This window comes from Felis catus, chromosome A2 (assembly GCF_018350175.1).
Source record: "Felis catus isolate Fca126 chromosome A2, F.catus_Fca126_mat1.0, whole genome shotgun sequence".
Classification (NCBI taxonomy): domain Eukaryota; kingdom Metazoa; phylum Chordata; class Mammalia; order Carnivora; family Felidae; genus Felis; species Felis catus.
The window spans coordinates 22,424,131-22,437,489 of record NC_058369.1 but is presented as its reverse complement, the minus strand read 5'-3'; the positions used below and the strand labels follow the sequence as shown (position 1 = coordinate 22,437,489).

At 43.9% G+C, this 13,359-nt stretch overlaps 1 long non-coding RNA gene across 2 annotated transcripts in view; it reads right to left on the bottom strand.

Moving 5' to 3' along the window:
- The window catches only part of LOC109496164, a 135,358-nt gene that overhangs the window by 68,315 nt on the left and 53,684 nt on the right, over positions 1 to 13,359 (bottom strand). The window contains exon 2 of one of the 2 annotated variants that reach the window (XR_002152044.3): positions 274 to 1,148. The exons of the other annotated variant lie outside the window; for it this stretch is intronic. This is a non-coding gene — a long non-coding RNA (uncharacterized LOC109496164). Of the gene's footprint in view, positions 1 to 273; positions 1,149 to 13,359 lie in introns of those variants that run through there. 2 annotated transcript variants of the gene reach the window in all.

Below are 13,359 nucleotides of genomic sequence, written 5' to 3'. Positions count from 1 at the left end.
GACAAGTCTGGGGACTTTGGATGGCTCGAGGACAGTAGGATCCACAGTCCGCTGGTTCTTGCCCGGGGCGGCAGTGAGTGGGATGGACACACTTGGCTGGCCATCATTAGCTCTCTCTTGTGCCTTTCCTGCGGCCAAGGGATTGTGAATCAATCAACGTCGTTATTCAATAAAGCTCCCTGACTGCACGTGGCTCAAAGCACTAAACAACTAAATCTAATTTACCTGGAATACAAAGACATGTCACATCTCCGCAGATGAGAATAAATGCCCTTTAAATACAGATTATTTTTTAATATATCTATGGGTCCAAATTGGTTGGAGTCAGTGGAACCACTGACGTCTTGCGCAGCAAAAATGGAATCCATATGGCCAAGGATCCTTCTCCCTGTCCTCCTCCTGAGCCCCAACCGAAGACCAGGGCTGCTCCCAAGCTCTGAGTGCGCTGCCCTTGAAGAGATGAACAGCTAGTGTCCAAAAGCAGTGATAACTTACACCCAGAGGGCACTTCCAGAAATGTAACTTGATGAGGGTGATTAACTCTTCTGATCAATTTTGCTTTGGGTTCATATGCATTTAATGACTTTTTATTCCATTTAATAATGATAAGGCTGTTTAACACGATCACTTGTTCCTCAATGTCAATTTTGCAATTTTCATCTTGCTGTGCCGATTTCCTCTGACCTTCCTAAAAGACTGCTATGGATGGGTCTTCGCTTTCTTCTGCTAAAACAGGAACGCATGTTGAGAGATGAAAATTTTACCAAGGATATAAAATTGATGCAATTCAAAAGTGTCCAACTTCCTAACTACAGCCACAGACAGAAGCCATCTTCGAAGAGTGCAGTTCTCACCTGAAATCCAGAGCCTTACTTGTTATTATTTACATCTGAAATTACAGTCCTAACCAGACACTCTGATTGGTGAATTGCTTCAGGAGCTGCCTCCATATGCAGAATCCCTGTCTTGGCTACTTCTCCATCAGAGAGGCCAAGAGAGAAATAATGATATGCTACCAGAAGCTGGATGCCCGTGTTTGGGATAACATAACGAAGTTCAGAGCGCCATGTTTTATCTTTTCTTCCGCCCTCCAAGTCTAAAGATGTAGGCTGACATTTAGAACATGTGAGTACTTCTTCAACCTCCATCTGTAAGCGGAAAATAGTTCATTAAATAAATGTCTGTCGGTAGTACAGCTTGAACATAAAGTCTGGTATTTTATTCGGCCCCGAAGTTTTCTAAAATGATAATGAGCCAGTTCATAAGCACCCTCATTATGTTAATCCAGATTCCTTCAGGAGCAACCAGGATAAAAGCCGGGGCTGACAGAACCTATTGGTGGATGAACAGAGAACTCCCTGCCCTCACATGTCTGTGGTGCATGTTGGTGTGACCGAAATGCTTTGTTCCTAATCTTTTGAGCTGTTCCTTCATTAGACATGTAAAGCTTGCCCCGTCTTAATTTGGCTAGAAGCAGCATGCAGATCATTTGTATTTTAGGAAGGGCAATGGGCACCCAGAAATGTGACTGAAATATTACTGCTGGGCCGATTAGGGAGGTTACAAAGCTGCCTGTGTCTGCTTTGGACAATTGTAACAGGGTGATTGCTCTCGTGCTGGCTGCATCGGGCAGCTACTGAGCATGAAGAGGAGGATCAGAGCATTCAGAGCACCTGAATCACAAGTTCACTACCCAAAAGATTTCACGACTCAGGGCTTTTAAGGGCAATGCCAAGGGAAGACTGTTATTTGGGGGGAGGTTTTAAACTCTGAAGCCTTGCAAAGAGAATTACATTTTTAAGTTCCTTGATTCGAGGATTTCATTCTTTTAAGTAGATGCAAGCCCAACTATTATATGAGATCTTTTCACTCCTTCATTCGCTCAACAAATATTATTTTACTTCAAAAATTGCACACACTTAAGATGCACCAGCACCATGTTGGATGTCAAGAATGAGATAATAAGAAAGTCACATTGTCTATCCACATGGCACTTACAATTTTGTAAGTGAGAGTCACAAAAGTGATGGAGGTGTGACGGATATGATGAGGCACAGAAAACTCACTAACCCCAAGTGGGGTCGGAGAAACAGCAAACAGGGGGGTGGCCAGGAAAAGCTCCAAGAAAAGGGTGAAAGCTGATCTAATTCTTGCAGGAAGGGCAGGATTGGCGGTGGGGGCTACAGGGCTGACAAGTGGAACTTGGGGGATAAGGATGTAGCACCTGTGAATCACAAGTTGGGGAGGGGGAAGACATCCGGCCACCCTGCACAGAGTTGCCATACATCATGAAGGCTCAGGAGATTTGCATTTGGGAGAGAGGATCCTGGCTGATCTGGGGAGAATAGTTCAAGCCAATATCTGAGTCTCTAGGCAGCCAAACTAGATGCCACCAAGTCCATGAAATCACATTTTCCCTTATACCTTAGGAGAGCCCCCCTTGGGAGCCTTATTTCAGTCTAACATGAATGGCAGTTCAATTTTCTAGTTCACAGACTATTTGTAATAGAGAGGAGGAAGGGAGAAGGGTCAAGCCTTAGCGGCAGTCGCAATACCGGCTGCCATTTATGGAGTGGTGACCTTGTTCTGGGTGCTGTGTCCAGATCTCCAGTTCTCACTACAATCACATGGGGTAGATCGTATTATTCATCCCATCAGACAGATGAAGAAAGTGAATTTCTGAAGGTGAAGTGATTTGGCCAAAGTCACACAGCTGGTAAGTGATGTGAGTGGGGCTGGTTCGGAGGCCTTTGAAAGCCAACAGCTACATCCTCAACAAATACATTCCTGGGCTGAAGGGAGAGCACAGTGGGCAGCCGGAGCACAATGCAGAACAGATACCAGTATTTAGAAAGCAGACACCGGGTACTGGGTTAAAGATGGCCAAGTGAACACACCTGTCTAATTTTGCTTCCGTCTGAGACCCTACTAAAATTATCATTAAAAAAAAAAAAATTACTACGGGATTTGGAGAACGGAAGAGGAGGCAATCACACGTCATTTGGGAAGCCAGAGGAGGCCAGGTCATCGGCAGCCAGGAGAATGCTGATTCCTAAGTCAGCAGTGGGGAAAGGAGAGAACGAAGTCTGTTTACATGCAGAATCCCCACATGACAGAGCTTTCTAGCAGGTCCACCATCCAAATAATAGAATTTCCAGGAAGAGAAAATGAAGGAATCATGCAAGAACATTTCCTAGAACTAAAACACTTCACCAAGTGCCCGCCATAATGAACACAAGTAAACCCAGGTCATGTGAAGCATCTTCCAAGCTTCCACAAATCAAAACAGGGCGTCTAAAAGGGTTCTGCAAGCAGCATGGTTTTAGGCCTCTCTACAACAACACTGGGAGCTGGAAGACAAGAAAGCTGAGGAAAAATGAGATCCAACCGAGAATTCCATACTCAGCCAAATAAGTGGTCTGGAGAGTAAAATGAAAACTTCCCCAGTTTTTGACATTTGAACTCTCAGAAAATTTTATTTTTCACACACCCTTTTCCAGAAAGCTATTGGAGGATAGGCTCCATAAAAACGAAGGAGTAAATCAAGTATGAGGAAGGCATGGGAACCCGAATAAAAGAGAGGCAAAGGGAAGCCTGAAGCTTAAGGAGGAGAACTCGGACCCTTGGAACAGCTGAATACCTGGTAAACAGAAGGCAGTCAATCAGTCCAGACGGGCAAGTCGGAAGGCTCTGAAGAGGCTTCTTCAAGAAGACAGAACTGGGGCACCTGGGTGGCTCAGTCAGTTGAGCATCCAACTCTTGATTTCTACTCAGATCGTGATCTCATGTTTCGTGGGGTTGAGCCCTGTGTCAGGCTCTGCACTAACAGCGTGGAGCCTGCTTGGGATTTTTCTCTCTCCCCCTCTCTCTGCCCCTCCCCTGCTTGTGCTCTCTTTCTCAAAATAAAAAAAAAAAACTTAAAAAAAAAAAGATAAATCTGACAGAATGCTTGTGCTCCCTCTCGCTCTCAAAATAAAAAAAACAAACATTAAAAAAAAGACAAAACTGACAGAATGCTCAATGTGTTTATATATAATAATAGGAGATCCTTCAGTGTTAAAGTACTGTTGATGGACTGGTGCTATACACAAACTGTCCCAGAAATGTACTTTTTTTAATATCATAAAAGTATCTATCTGTAACAGATTAGAAAGTGGGAAAAAAAAAGCTAGTCCTTCAACACAGATAGTTTGAGAAGCACTAATTTAGACAATGGGTTGAATCAGAAATAAATACACAGAAAACTGAAGCAAATTTTTAAAAAAGACAATTATTGACTTGAAAGAAAACAAAATTGTGCAGGAAAGGAAAAGTAATTATTGTTTTCTCCATGGTTGAGCTGTGAATAGCATATAGAGTCAAAATAATGTAAACACTGAATGTTGATTTAGCTGAAATTATGATGAATTATCTTTGGAGGATGGAAAGTGAGCATGTGTGGTAGGGATGGGAGAAAAAGCAAGAGTTAAGTCCTCATCTTCCATAGTGGAAAATCAATAGAGCTGAAAAGAGAAAAATAAACAAGTAGCACACAACCATGTTATTTACAGATATGGAAGGAAATTTTTAAGTCGGCTAAAACATTTAAAAGTGCTTCCCTGTGGCAGAGGGCTGATGGGGGCAAGGCAGGCTGGGGACCAGCACTTTTCTTAACAAACCTTACAGAACTTGTCTCTCTGAAGTAGTGCCCGTGTAACTAACAAAACTAAAAATCTGGCAGTGCCCAGGTGGTCAGTAGGTTAAGCGTCTGACCCTCGGTTTTGGCTCAGGTCGTGATCTCACAGTTCCTGAGATCCAGCCTCAGGCTCTGTGCTAACAGTGCAGAGCCTGCTTGGGATTTTCTCTCTCTTCCTCTCTCTGCCCCTTCCCTGCTCACACACTCTCTCTCAAAAATAAACAAATATACATTTAAAAAAAATAACTAAAAATATGTAGTCCAGGGCAAACAATTCTGCATATATTTCAACAGGTAATAAGATTACCTAAACCAACAGATTATTAAAGACTGTCACATGATATAATAATCAATGCTACTGGGGGGCTATGTTCCAGATAATATGTTTAAGAAGGCACTTAAGTACATAGCACATTTCACAAAGATATCTCTGTAAAATGGCTAGAGGAAAAGAAAAGATTTAGTATTTCAAGGGGTAAATCCTCAGCCAATTAGAAAATATCATTATCTGGGGCACCTAGGTGGCTCATTCAGTTAAGCATCCAACTTCAGCTCAGGACATGATCTCACCGCTTCTGAGTTCAAGCCCCACATTGAGCTCTGTGCTGACAGCTCAGAGCCTGGAGCCTGCTTCAGATTCTGTGTCTCCCTCTCTCTCTCTGCCCCTCCCCCCCTCATGCTGTCTCTCTCTCTCTCTCTCTCTCTCTCTCTCTCTCTCAAAAATAAATAAACATTTTTAAAAATAAAAAAAAAAAGAAAAGAAAGAAAATATCACTATCGAAGCCAAATCTTTCCATTAGGGTTCCAGGTAGTATATAGAAAGCTAACCTTGACTATCAAAGAGTCTTAAAGAATAGTAAGTCTAATGATCAATCTTGATAACTTCAAATAATTCACGAAAATATATTCAATATATAATTCATGAATATATATTCTCTCTCTCTGTGTGTATATATATTCTCATATATTCTGATACTCTGTGAGACATGGGTTCTTAGAGATAAACTCCTGGGGATATTTCATTAACCCTACATTGTAACATGGAAACACAAGTTGGCTTATAAATTCCCTTACATGTTGTCAATCTATTTTGTACAGGTTTTTAAGATATTAAGAATCTGTGCTAAATTTATCAAGGCTTAAAGATGACATTATACCACAAACCATATTATTATAATTAGGCATTGTTGAGCATCCAACTGCATTCTATCTGCTGGAACAAATACAAAGACAGAGACAGCCTTTGCCCCAGGGACTCCACTCTAAATAGATGATCGGGTAATTCAAAGGGGGAAAGAAAGAACACAGCAGCTAAGAAAGGCAGCACCATTTTTATCCTTGTTTCTTTGGAAGAGATAAGGTGATTTAAAATGCTGAAGAGGCATGCCTTTGTTCGCAGAATCATAAAATCAGAGAATTTAAGAGCGTGAAAAAGAGCTTTGGAAACCATTTAATCCATGAGTGTTGAGCATAAGAAGAAGGGGTAAACTCCATGAAAGGGTGCCTGAACGCTTCATGCATTTTCCTAGGGAGATGGTCCTCAGTGTTCATCAAATTATCAAAGAAGCTTATGAAACTGCCTAATCCAACTCTTTCATTTGGCAAATGTATGTGTTTTGAAGTTAACAGGACTCAGACTTGTAATGTATGTGTTTGTTCAAGAGAAGGGAGGCCTGGGGAGGAGACAGGATCTGTCCAGCAGGCAACCAGAAAGCCAGTGGCCACGCTGGGAAAAGAATCTGGTTTCCTGACTTCCAGTGTGGGTGTCTCTGCCCATCTCACTGCCTCTAGCTTCTGCCTGTTTACAAATCACCACATGTTTAGGTAATTATATCAGTCTTAACATAAGGAGTTAATTTTTAAGAAGTGGTCAGAGATTTTTATGTAAAACATATTTCTACCAAGTTGCTCAAACCAGAAATCTGTGTAGCATCTCTGGTTCCTTCCCTTCCCCTCAATACCCTCTTCCCCAATATCTAATCTGTCATTAAATCTTACTTTTTCTCAGCCTAAGTACTTCTGAGATTGCCTCCATCCTCACATCCAGGTCACCCACCTACCTCTGACCAGGACAGCCTCCTAACCTGACTCCCCAGAGAGGATGCCGAGGAAAACATACAAGGAATTCAGAATCTAATGGGACGGTTGAGAGTATAATTTAATCCAGTCACGTGGTGACCAAGTAGCCACTATACAGGTAATGAGTTAAAGGAAGCGAAGGGGAATAACGAACAATGGTGAAAGCCTCCCAAAGGAAATGGAATGCAGTGGGTTGCGATAAATCCCAGTGGAAGGTACGGTCATGGAAGGCCTCCACCAAGGGAAGTCAGAAACTGACTGTAAGAAAGGGCCCAGTGTGTTCCCCAGTGCCATGGTGGACGGTAGGTAGCACCAGGTCCCGGTGATTGAGAAGCAACAACGTTTTGATCCTAATTTTTTTGACCTAGCACCCCCAGCCTGCCTACGGTGGGTGGTAAAGTTGCTCCTCTTAACTAACTTGGGTAAGTGACTTTACAAACTGAGGTGGTTTCGAAAGAAGTACCTTAAACTTATAATTTAATACTGTTAACTAAGAGGACTAAGATCTGTAATTCTCAGGACAATCTGTGTACCTTTGGTTTTTTTAAAACAAGCAACGGTTGATAGAGCATATTGGTGAACCTATGTGATTTATTGCAGATGTGGGACTTTTAAAAAAACTTTCAAAAGATGTACTCAAATTTGACCAGGTTGGTATAAGTTTTTAGAATATTTAAAATAATATGGCTTGTGATACTTAAGAATTTTGATTTATTATATTTGCAAGAAATGCTTCAATGCTTAAGAAGCCTGTTGCCTGTGAGGGTTATCAATCTTCCCAACCAGGCATTTGCAGAGCTTGAAAGAAGTCAGATATATTAAACAAATCTATACATGTGCTATAATGTGTTTAAGACCATTTAATTGGCTAATGGTATAATTAGGGATAAATGTTTAGGGGAATTTAATACACATTAAAGAAAGTGATTGCTCTTGTTTGCAGCTCTAATTTAAATACCTGCAACTGTAAATAGTTCTCTCTGAAGATAACAAGGCACTCTATATACGGATGATGTTCAGACTCTATAAAAATACATATGTTTTCATAAAAATAGAACAGGGACCCACAACCTGCAGCAAGCTGCCCACAAAATGAACCCCTTCTCTGAAATAACCAGTCCAGGAGACCAGCCTGCGAGACTTTTAGGAGGTCCGACTGCTATCTCTAGTAATAATCCAAGAAGCCAAACAATAACTTTTATAACAGTCAACCCAAAATGGTCAGGACTTGATGAATCACTGACAGCTTTCCTAATTGTTGTCCCTGCTTCCAACATGGGACCAACCGGAATAAACCAAATACGTACCCCTAACTAAACACATAGAATGCCCCACTTCTGGTTGGTCTGCCTACAGCTCCCCATGCCAATTATGGCTGCTCAGGACACATCTAAAGCCTTCCCCTTTTTCCCACTCTGCCTGCCATTGAGTCTCTGCCCAAAAGCAAGTGGCAGTGTCTGACTCCCTTGTATAGCAAGCTCTGAATAAATAGCCTTTGCTCCTTCTCATTTGGTTGGTCTTCATTTCTTTCCACAAGAAAATACTCCCTTGGACATTAAAAGTCCAAACTGACTTAGGTGTTGGTCTCCCCAAATCATCCTCCATGCTGTGGTCAGAGGCACCTTTCATCCTTCCCCTCCCCTCCTCAGTATCCATTCCAAACTCTACCACCCAGGGAACATGGCTTCTCCCAACCTGCCCTGGCCAACCTCCGTTGCTGCCTCTCCCCTCTCTGTGCCTTTCTCCGTAGGCTCTGGCTCTACCTCATTTTGGTTCCTTGTGCCTGGAACCTCTTTCCCATCCGTATCATCTGACTCATGCCTCCTTGCCCTTCAAATCTTAGCTTAGACACCACTTCTGCTCTTTTGTCCTATGTTCCACCCTAGAGGTACTCACCACACTGGTGTCACTTCTTTTTCCTCTGCCTGGCCTTGACCATGAGCACCACAAGTTCAGACACCCCCATCTGACTTGCTCACTGTATCTCCAGCTACTAGCTCGGTGCCTGGCATATGAGAGGCATTCAAAAAATGAACTCATCAGTGGGAAGCCAGAGTTCCTACAGGTGGCCAATGGCTGGGAACATTAAATACAGTAATGGTTGTAATGGGCCATACTAACAAGAGGATTTTGATAAGTGCAAACAATCTGCGCTATTTCCAAAGAAGGAAACTTATAGTTAGCTATTTCAATTCAACAAATATTTTCTCAATGCCCCCAAATGCTAGTCCCTAAGCCAGGTGCCAAGGATAGAAAGAAAATAAGACATGAATCCCACTGTCAACCACCCCACGGGGTACTGGCGATATACAGATGATTAAGGTGTGCTCCCTGCCAGCAACAGACTCACATTATAATGGTAATAACAGACACGAAAACAAATGCTCACGATGTACAGAGTACGATAGATGGAATCACAGAAATATGTACAGGGTTTAGAAGCAGCACACGCATTTATGCCCACACAAATCACACTTGTCTACCTTCCTCTCTACACCTTAGATCTTCCTGAAGGGTTGTGTGCAAATTAAATCATTTGAAATGCCTCCAAGGTACCTTTCTGTTTAAAGAAAGCTTGTGGTGAGTCTTCTTAAAATCAATTCCTAATTTAATTCTTTTGTAAATTTGACACTTAAATAGAATAATCTTTTTTCTGCAAAGCAGATCACAATTGTATTACATCCTAAGGAGCCAGAATGACCATAGATGAGGGAACACAGTAAACCTTAAGAGGAGGAATTTTCCCTTGGAAGCTTCCTTAGCTGCATTTAAAATTTTTTTTTTCAACGTTTTTATTTTTATTTTTGGGACAGAGAGAGACAGAGCATGAACAGGGGAGGGGCAGAGAGAGAGGGAGACACAGAATCGGGAACAGGCTCCAGGCTCCGAGCCATCAGCCCAGAGCCTGACGCGGGGCTTGAACTCACGGACCGCGAGATCGTGACCTGGCTGAAGTCCCGGACGCTTAACCGACTGCGCCACCCAGGCGCCCCCCTTAGCTGCATTTAAAATACCCCACCAGAAGAGGCCTTCAGGTGTTACGTGTGCAAGGAGGGAGGGGCGGAACACCATCCGGTCACTAGTGCCTGCCTCTTAGGGCCTGGCTGACTTATTCAGTCGCCTGAACAAAGCTTGTGCCACTCCTGATATTGCCTCCTTCTCTCAACTCCTGGATGCTAGCGAGAAAGCTCTGTCAACCATGAAGTGTTCCAAAAGCACAAGTGAGAATTAAAATCCAAAAAGCTGCTCTCAAGGGCAGAGGGTAACCCTTCTAGGGTCTTAAGTTCCAGTGAGCAGGAAGCAAATGGTCTCAGTTTCCAGCCTTCTAGTATTTTAGTTCTCGGTGGAACATCTCACAGGGAAAGGACATTACTGGAGACAAGTTACCCTTGAGATGTAAGCTCCCTGAGCCAGACACAGCAAGGAAGCTCCACCCTATGTCAGCAGAGACGGCTGAGCAAAGGGAGCTTTGCTCCCTCAGGTACCCCGGATTGATACAGAGCACGAGAAATGAAGCGGGGTACCTGGGGGGCTCAGTTGGTTGTGTGTCTGGCTTCAGCTTAAGTCATGACCCCACGGTGTGAGTTTGAGCCCCACATCAGGCTCTGTCCTGACAGCGCAGAGCCTGGAGCCTGCTTCAGATTCTGTGTCTCCCTCTCTCTGTACATCCCCTGTTCATACTCTGTCTCTCTCTCTCAAAAATAAATATATATTAGGGGAAAAAATTCTTGGGGAAATCTGTGGTTCTGTATGTGTAAAGTACATAGTACAGCGCCTGGCACAGAGGAGGCTGTCTTAGTTCTGGCTGCTGTAACAGAACACCAACTGGTTGGCTTAAGGGACAAACATTTTTATTCCTCACAGTCCTGGAGCCTGGTAAGGTCAAGATAAAGGTACCAGCAGATCCAATGTCTAATGAGAACCTGCTTCATGCTCCTTAGATGGCCATCTTCTCACTGTGACCTCACATGGCCGAAGGGCCAAGAGAGCTCTCTAGAGTCTCTTTGATAAGCGCACTAATCCCATTCATGAGGGCTCTACCTTAATACCTAAGGACTTAATTGCCTCCCCAAAGTCCCCATCTCTTAATACCATTATTAGATTAGGTTTCTACACATGAATCGGGTGTTGAGGGTGGGACACAAACATTCAATCCTCGGCAGAAGCACTTGATAAACAGTGGTTTTTATTACACACTTGTCATTAACACTGCTCACTGAATATTCTGGTTCTCCACCTTCTGAGCACATGGTGAGATTATACTTCTTGGTCTCCTGCAATTGAGTAGAAACACACGACCAGTTTTGGCCAATGAGCTGTGAGCAGAAATGAGGCATGTCATCGGCACTGGGTGCTGATTTGAGACCCTCCAGAGCTCCCTCTGCCATAGCAACCAGCCAAGTTCTACCAGCCTGGGTCTCAGAGTAAGGATGATGGTGATGTGGAGCAGAGTACTCAGTCCACCTAATCCAGACTTGTAGGATAAGGGAGAAAAACATCTCGTCTTAGGCTGCTAACATTATAGCTTATTTTCCCGCTCTACATCTGTGGTGTTAATATCAGTAATGCGAGCAAGAGAGTAACTAATGGAAAATACAAGTCAAATGCCACATTACAGTTTTTCTTGGGCCAAAGATGGTATTAGCTGCTCTGCATACAGATTGCCTATTCTGTGCCAGGACCTGGACCGATAGCTTAATGTACATGACCTTATTTAATCTCCCCACAAAAAGAATGTCATTATTCCTACTTTATGGAAGGGTTCTGAATTCAAAAAAGCTAACCATGTACCCAATACGTTGTTGTTGCTGTTTTTAATGGAAAGGACACAATATGATGTCTATTTGACATTGTATCTCGGATTCTGCCACTGTACCCCATCATTGCACAGAGAACTTTGTCAGCCTTGTTGTTCCATCTCAGACAAATTCAAGTCCGAAAAAAGAATGAAAGGAGTAGAATTCTATACATTGAAGCAGCAGTTCTTTTGATCTCTGCCTGGAATATTAAAAGTTTAGTACAACTTAAAGACAACACTAGCTGTGAACTCACAGACATAACCAAACAGACAACTGGCAGGTTGGATGGTCCTTAAGGACATCTGTGAAACCTGCTTCCCCTCCTTTCTTTCCATGACAAATGGAGCATCTGACTACCTGGCTTCACACTAGAGGATCCTCAACACTGTATAGAGACATAGTCAGGGCCAGACATTTTGCTGAACCCCAAGCAGACAATGAGGAAGAACCAAAGCCACTGCCTTCAGGACAGTCACAATACAAAGGACAGACTGACAACACCCAAGTAAGCGAGAAAGTACATAAAGTAACCATCAATTGGGAGAAGGACTAGAACGACGCAGCAAACTGGCCTCTGTTCCTTTTGGGAATATCAGCAGCTCTGGGTGCTTAAAGCAGGTCGGTGTGCTGTATACCCCACTGCTACCAACTTGCTGTGAGAGCAAATCTAGACCAAATTCTGCTCATGAGCAGACATTTTGTTACGGAGCAGGAAAAGTCCTCAGCCTATTGGCAGGCAAGGAGGGCCCCCTCTCTGCTCTGGTATGGGGGCTAGCACGTTGCTGGAAGAGACAGACACCCAGTACACTTAGGAAAAGATCTACAGGCTTTCCAACAGGACCCCAGAAGCCCTGTGCTGCTGCCGGGGTTGGGCCTCCCACTTCCCACATCTTACCCAATGGCCCTCACTCCTGAGCCATTGTGTGCCCTCAGGGCCAGCTTCACAGGCAAGCCAACAGGGCAGGCACAGAGGAGAGCTCACACTTGGGCTTAACGGTCTACAGTCACCTATTGAATTCCCAATACTTTTATCTTTGAATTTGTGTTTTGTAAGCGAAGTGTACAGGGACAATGCAGCAGATGCCGAGGCTCCGAACCACTGTCTGGCCTCCTGCTGCCTCCTAAGGACAGGTTCTCTGTCCTCCTCCTGATCGGCCTCCTCCTCCAGGCCTTGTCCCACTCCATGACTGTTGCTACACTTTGCCCCCACTGGGGACCAGGACATGAGTGTGGAGATTGTTGGGGTCGGCTTAGGTGGCCTGCAGTGTTTCTGGTTGAAACATGGCATGACTGTCCAAACCCCAAGTTGGCAGCACCACAGACACAAGCTCCGCGTCCTGCTCAATCAGATAATTAGCATGTCCTGGCTAGCCAGAAGTTGCAATACTCTTGGGTGCCACCTACCCAGGGTGAGCTAGGCAGTGGGCCCACGGAAAGAGCACGTGCCTGGCTCCCAGCTGGGCAGTGTCCTGAGACAGAGATTGGCAGGAAACTGGAAATCAGTGGGCCCTGTGAGCAAACAGGATCCCAGAGGAAGACCCCTCACCCCCACCTGGGTGCCTGTGTGGGTCTGCACTCCTCCACATGTATCCCTGTTGCCCTGCTGTTGAGGGAATATGGAGCTAAATAAGAAATTTTTAAAACTACATTACAGGTCAAGAAAGAAACCCTGGAAGAAAGAAAAAGCATTATGTCTCAGTATCTTTAATGGCACTTTTTCCTGTTTTTTGAACAAGGGGCCCTGTATTTTTGTTTTGCACTGAACTCCCCCAATTGTGTGGCCCATGCGGCAGACCCTAACCACCA